Here is a 7106-nt window from a genome sequence, read left to right as displayed (position 1 = left end):
GGAAAAATATAAAATACTCTTCAATACAAGCCTGGGAGCAAAGAAGAAATAAAAATAGATATTAAATCTTATCTAGGAATCAGTGAAAAGATGATTACTTGTTATCAAAACTATTGGATAGAAACCTGTAATTAGAAGGAAATGTATAGCCTAAAATGCTTTAATTATTTTACTATTGAAAATAAATGAATGATTCCAATTAAGAATGAGAAAAAGAACCACAAAGTAAATCATGAGGGAGTACTGAGAACTGACAAATGCAAAAGGTGAAATTCATGATGTAGAAAACAGTACAGTGAAAATATAGAGAGGACCAATTGAAAAGACCAATGAACGAGATTAAGCTTGGCAAGCCTGCTGAAGGGAAAAAGAGGCTTTGCTTCCCTTACTCCAGACCACGTAGTGGAAAACCTGTAATTAAAACCCTGCTTGTCTGCATCCAGAGCCCTGTCTAATATGTCATCCACTATGAGGAAGATAAAAAAAAAAAAAAGGGCATTAATAAACTGACTTGAAGATGGTAAATAAAGGTTTTTCCAACATTTCCAAGATACGTGGGCTATAAGAAGTTTGAATGACCTGCATTCTTATTCCTTTCCCCTGCATGGTCACAAAGCAAGTAATACTTGGTTAACACTGAGGATTCAGGTCTGAGCTATGGCTATTGCCCAATGACTTTTCCTATTTTTAGAACATTCCTGTAATTTTTCCATCAACGTTGAATATATGAGATCCAGAGAAAGATAAGGAAACATACTAAGAGAAACAAAATGACCAGTCTAAGAGGAGAAGCCACATTGGACCTCAGGGGCTTTATTGAACTTGGTTTATGTACCAGACACAGTTTCACGTTGATTATACAGGAGGTAGGTTTTATTAATCCCATTGCCAACGGCAATACTAGGACACAGAGACATTCAGCAACCTGCCCAAGGCCACACAGCAGTAAGCAGCAGGGTTTGACCTCAGGCTGCCTGACTCTGGAGCCCATGCTTGCAAACACTCCACTGAACCATTTCCTAATTCCCTCTGAGTGATTCTGGCTCTCTCACTGTTTTCCCCTCCACCTCATTACCTCCCATGATGGGCCCTCACATTTCCTTGCTGGCCCAGGATCTGTGATACGGCCTTATGAACTGATTGGGCTAGGAGAGGTGCAGCCGCGTGAAAAGAAAACACACATGCTCCCCTTCCTCAGCTGCACTGTTCTTCCCTTCAGCTGATATTTCTCCTGTTATATATATGGAATGTTATACAAATGTTTCTGCCATGAGTTTCCTTTTAGAGGATGAATAAAAGAATGAGACGTTTTGTTTTCCTTTGTTCCCTGGTAGCACCTATGTTAAGAATTTGTGCTGAAAACATGAGTCACTAATTCTTGGAGCAAAGCACAAGGAAGTGAACGGATCTAATACCTCTGTGAGATGTCGGCTTGAGCTTGTGTGGGAACGAATCAACTGGAACCGCTTAGGCGAAGTTTCATTCAAAATACAACAGTCTTCCCCTCTCCTCCCCATCCCCAACGGCTCCCAACATGACTGCTTTGTTCAAGTTGCCGCATTTGCTTTTTTGTATGATTGTCAAATATTTCAGGCAAGTGATATCTAGTTCCTTTGTATGTGGGTGTGTACCGAATTGTTAGGGTTTATAATTATTAACTGAATCATTGGCTTGTTGTTCGATAGGCAGCCTGGATTTGGGAATAGTTATTTACAGAACAAAGGCAGGAGGGAGGTGGTTTAAATACAGTGCAGGGTAAATAAGCTTGAAAAGTACCTAATTTTCGTGGACTTTATAGCTTCCAACTAAATCTAAACCCAGTGCATTTTAATTCCCTTGCCCTCTGTACGTTATGGGCAGAACATATCCTGTTGGAAGAGCGAGTTCTAATTCTCAGCACAAAGAAAGACATTCTCAGAACCTGCTTTCTAGAGAGTGACCTATGTGGGCAACCTCCACTTACCCACCTCCTTCAGCCCCAGTAATTTGATTGCCTGGAATGTTCTCATTAGAATTCATTGGCTCCAGGGAGCTGCACGAATGAATGTCAGTGAGTCAGCGTGCTGGCTACTGGGGATGCACAAGCAGGCTGCCTGGGTGCTCAGGATGTTTTCTTTGGAAGGAACCCTTTTCCTTGAATTTCTTTTCTTTGCATGAGACAATGAGGAGTGGGAAGTCACTTTGGGTGTGACTGTCTATCTCTCTTCTTTCATATGCGTCGCTCAATTCCTTGAAAAATATAAATCCTGGGGCAAAGAGGCATTTGGGGAATCAGCTGGAAGCTCTCTGCAGAGGCCATCTTTTCTGTTGGTTGACAAAATTTCTCCCAGTAGCCTCTGCTTGTCTATCCATCAGATCTCAAAATTTGTCAGAGAAAAAAGTCTACGGTGGCTTCCCACAAACTGTGGCATACACTGAAAATTAGGGTTCTCATCAAGTTTTCCCTCCTTATCAAGATATCACTCCTGGATGATGTAGCACCCCTCCCTCTGATCCTGGCTCAACAGTACTACCACCTTTATTACCACAATTGCTGACACTGATACAATCACCATTACCAGACCTCTACCCTCACCCCACCATCAATACCACTATCCCTACCATCAGTACCACCACCCCTACCATCAGTACCACCACCCCCATCATCAGTACCACCACGCCTACCAACAGTGTCATCATCACCACTGTCAGTATTACCACCCCCGCCATCAGTATCATCACCCCCACCATCAGTACCACCACCCCTACCATCAGTATCATCACTCCTACCATCACTAATACCACTACCAAAAACTACCATCCTAGCTGCACCAGCACAACATCCACCACCACCACTAATAATGGCACCATCATCACTACCTTCATTTAATTTATCAGTTGTTTACTAAGCAGTTATTGACTTAGTTATATACTGAGTATAGCCTTCCATGATTCCTGCTTTGGAGGACAAGAGTCTATTAGAGGAACTTAGAAAGATATATAAATGGCAATTATATGAGATTTGGGGAAATATATGCTGTAAGAGAGATATAAGCAAGATGCTGGGTAGAGATTTTAGTAATTCAGGACAATCCGCTTAAATGTCACTTTTTCTGGGAACCTGGAAGCTAGGAATGATTTTGGCTCCAGGTAACACAATAGCCAAACTAGAATAATTAAGACATAATTATTGCACATGGCAAAATGTCTAGGGCTGGCTCAGTGGCTCAAGAATATCAGGGCTCTAGGCCACCATTGGTGTAATTCTCCTTCTTCTTCATTCATGGCTGTAAAATGGTGATCTCCTGTGGCAACTGAATTCAAAGTCAGCAAACAAGAGGAAATCAGAGTAGAGTGAGACCTCCCCTCTTACACTATCTACTTTAACATGGTAGGGAAAATATTTCCCATAAGACTCTAGTAAAGGCCTTTTAATGTCTTTTTGGCTATAATTGAGTCATGTGGTTACCCTTAGCTGCATGGGAGTCCTGGAGTGATAACCTAGCATTTGCAGTCTCTCTAGTTAAGGCAGAAAGGGAAAAGAAAGAAATGGATTGAAATTGCTGGCGGTTATGAAGCCAAACTACATGCTACAAAAGAGAAACCTATAGTTCTGTCCAATGAAGACTTCTGTGATCCTCTGGAAGGTTCTGGCGCTCTTCTCATAACTTGCTGTGCCATTGGTTGACAAATTTTTTGGTAAATCGCACCAAATAATGACGAAAATTATGATAAACAAAAATTTGCTTAATTATTTGTTTTAATTTCTATCTACCTGTTAGATTTTAAGATCTAGGAGAATAGTGTCAATGTCTACCTTGTTCCTTACGGTATCCTTAGCATCCGGCACAGGGCTTGACATGTAGTGGACAAGCAACATTTGTTAAATGAATACATATAAGAACGAACGAATGAACGAATGATTGCGGTCTCTGAGATCTGTTGAGATCAATGGAAGGAAAGATGATTTCAACAATGGTGCATATTGAGATGAATATGTATGTATGTATACATGTATGTATGTATTAGATTCTTATCTTGAATACAATAATATTCAAAGCATGTTTAGAGTTTTTTGTTTTAGACTCAGTCTTTCTGCTAAAAATTACTTTTGTGTTTCCCATGTTTTATTTCTGTAGTATTGCACTTAAAATGGTGGGGAGTGAAAAAGCTAAAGTCGTTCAAGTTAATTTTCTAAACAAGGGTTTGAAAAACTGCAAAGAATTACACAATATTATTTGTAAACAAGCATTTCCACTTTGAATGACCTTCCCCCGTTTCCTCCTCCTTTTCTTCTTCCTTCTCCTCTTCTTCCTCCTTCTTCTTCTTTTTATTCTTTTGGCTGATTGTTTATAATGGGAAGGGAAGTAGATAATGTAACCTTGACCCTCTTTCAAATATAACACAATTATTCTCTATTTTAATGTGTAAAACTCCATAATCAATTGCAAATTATAAGCATCAGGCAGAGTTTGGTTAAAGGGGAAAACTTAGAATAACAGATACTAATTTACTCTTTCTTTTTTAAGAGTAGCTGAGAGAGAGAAATCATCTTTATCATAAAAAGTAATTTAAAGATGTTTATCATGAAGAATAAGCTATACCAATTCTCTTACATTGTCTAAAACAGGATGTGAGGTGTGAGGTCATCTGAAGGCAAATTGTTTCTGTTTTCAGGGTACGATTATTCATACTTATCTCTGGACTTCTAACATGATGACACTGTTTCCTCATGTTACCACCATTCCAATAATCTTCTATTGCCCAGTCCTTGCCAGCTCTACACATTCATCTATCACAAGATGATATGTAAAGGGATCACATGCTTGAAATATTCCTTAAACCTGTCTAGCACCATTTAGTTTCAGTGAAAAGCTCTTGTCCCTAAACTTTTTAAACAATGATTGAGGAGGGAGGTGGGATTTTCTCATGGTGTGTTTCTCTGGTGAACTTGGCCCTACTTTGGCCCTAGCGCTGTGTTCAAATTACCTCCAAAACTCAGTGGCTTAAAAAGTAGGCATTTTATGATATCCATTTTGTGCATCTGGAATTTAGGAGAGCTCAGCTGCTCACTTCTGCTCCAAGCAGCACCACTGAGGTCACTCAGTGGTATTCAGCTTGTGGATGGGCTGGTCTGGCTGGTCCAAAAGGGCTTCATTCATATGTCTGGTGTCTTGGCAGGGATGGCTGGAATAGCTGGAGGCTGGCTGGGCATTTATTTCTACTTGTTTCTATGCCACAAGGCTGGCTTGGGCTTCCTGACAGCATGGTGGCTGGGATTTAAGAGAGAGGGTTCTAAGAACAAGCACCCCGAGAGCATACATTCTAAGAAGCTCAGGCACTAGCTGCAAGGCTCCTTATCACCTTGACCCGGAAATCCCAGGAATTTCTTTCCCAGAAATGCACTTCTGCTGCATTCTATTGGTCAATCAAGTCACCAAGGTCAGCCTATATTCAAGGCAGATTTACCTTCTTAATGGAAGAGGTAGCAAAGAATTTGTGGCCATCTTTAATCTATCAAAGAAGGAATGGCAACAGAAAGAAATGAGGAAAAAGAGGAACATTTTATTCAGACAACTGAGTCATACAGTCTGGAGGGATTATAAAGTACATGGGAGTTAAAGCTGGGAGGTACAATGCAAGGCCTAAAAGTCAAGAATGGAAACTTTGTACTTAACAGAGTGGGAAATGGGGAACTGATGAAAGAGGAGAACAGGAGTGACCAGGTCAGAAAAAATGTGTTATTGGTGAGGGGAGGTGCTGAGGGGTGGGGATGAGGAATGGGTTGGAGGTAGGAGACACTGGGATAAGCTCACCAAAAAGGAGGAAACTGGAGAAGTCAGGGGGAAATGTTACTTGGGTCTAAACAAGGTATTATTGGAGTACATGGAAACAAGGGGACTAATAGGAAAGATAGGATTTCCAAGACAGAATTTATATACCATTATCATCTGTAGTGTTCATTATGAGACATTCTCTTAATGACATGAAGAGTATATAGGAAAACACTTTGGATATATTAGGTGGCATATTAATGAAACCCCAACTCACAGAGGCTTGTGAATAATGGAATTTATTGACTCCTGTAAAATGAAAGTCCAAGGTTGGAACCAGCTTCAGGTACAGTTTGATTCAGCTGAATGATGCCATTCTTTCTTCTTTGATCCTTGGTGTGCTGGCTTTATTTCCTCTAATGCTGACAAAATATCTGAAGTTACCATAAGCCTCATATCCTCCCACTATCAAATCCCACAGAAGAGAGTATTCTTCTCTGTCCCAGAAATCCTAGCAAATTTTCCTTGTGTTTTGTTGACTCTAATTGAGTTATAGGATTCAGCTCAGCACACCATTCCTCTCTGGTCAGTTCCTTTATTCCTTAAGTTCTACAGGGGCAGGCATCTGTGGTGGATTTGCTAGAATTGTCTATGACCAGATGGGTATGTCTGTCTAATTCTGGGGCTCAGTATTAGGAAGCCTAAGCCAGATTTTATTTTCCAAATGTGGTCCCAAGTATATCTCCCATTGCACATATTCTTTGAAATCTTACCACTCCTCCATCAAGAAATGGAGTCTCTGTTCCCTCTCTTGAATCTGAGCAATAGAGTATGTGACTGCTTTGACAAGAAACTTATTACAAAAGTGATACATTGTGATTTCCAAGACATAAAAGTGCCAGGCGCTTCTTCCTTATTCTCTTGGAATACTCAGTCTTGGAATCCAGCCCTAGGTTGTAAGGAAGCTCAAGCAGCCTTGGAGAGGCCCGTATGGAGAGGTCCCAAGGATCCCAGCTGACAGCCTCAACTGAGCTCTGTCAATAGCCAGGACCAACCTGCCAGTCATGTGGTTGAGCCATCTTGAAAGTGGATCCTCCAGCCCTAGTTGAGTCACCCCAGCTAACGCCAGATAGAGCAGAGACAAGTTGTCCCTGCTAGGCTCTGGCCAAGTTGGAGATTTATAAGTAGAACAAATGATTGCTGTTGTTTTAAGTCACCGATTTTTGTGTGGTTGTTACAATAGCCCTGGAACAAAGCCCATTGCCATGAAATATCTGTGTCTCATCCTCCAATCCAGCTTTTTTAGTAGTAATGTTAATATCTTGATTTTCAGATGCAGCTTTGAGTATTTTG

The 7106-nt window shown here is 40.7% G+C and overlaps 1 pseudogene; it reads right to left on the bottom strand.

Annotated features, from left to right (window-relative positions):
• Positions 1 to 4673: 4673 nt before the first annotated feature.
• Positions 4674 to 4910, bottom strand: LOC131419420 (putative small nuclear ribonucleoprotein G-like protein 15; annotated as a pseudogene).
• Between the last annotated feature and the right edge of the window lie 2196 nt (positions 4911 to 7106).

The sequence above is a fragment of the Diceros bicornis genome, chromosome 21 (genome assembly GCF_020826845.1).
Source record: "Diceros bicornis minor isolate mBicDic1 chromosome 21, mDicBic1.mat.cur, whole genome shotgun sequence".
In the NCBI taxonomy this organism is placed as follows: Eukaryota; Metazoa; Chordata; class Mammalia; order Perissodactyla; family Rhinocerotidae; genus Diceros; species Diceros bicornis.
The sequence above is the reverse complement of the archived record's forward strand: the minus strand, read 5'-3'. Positions and strand labels throughout refer to the sequence as shown.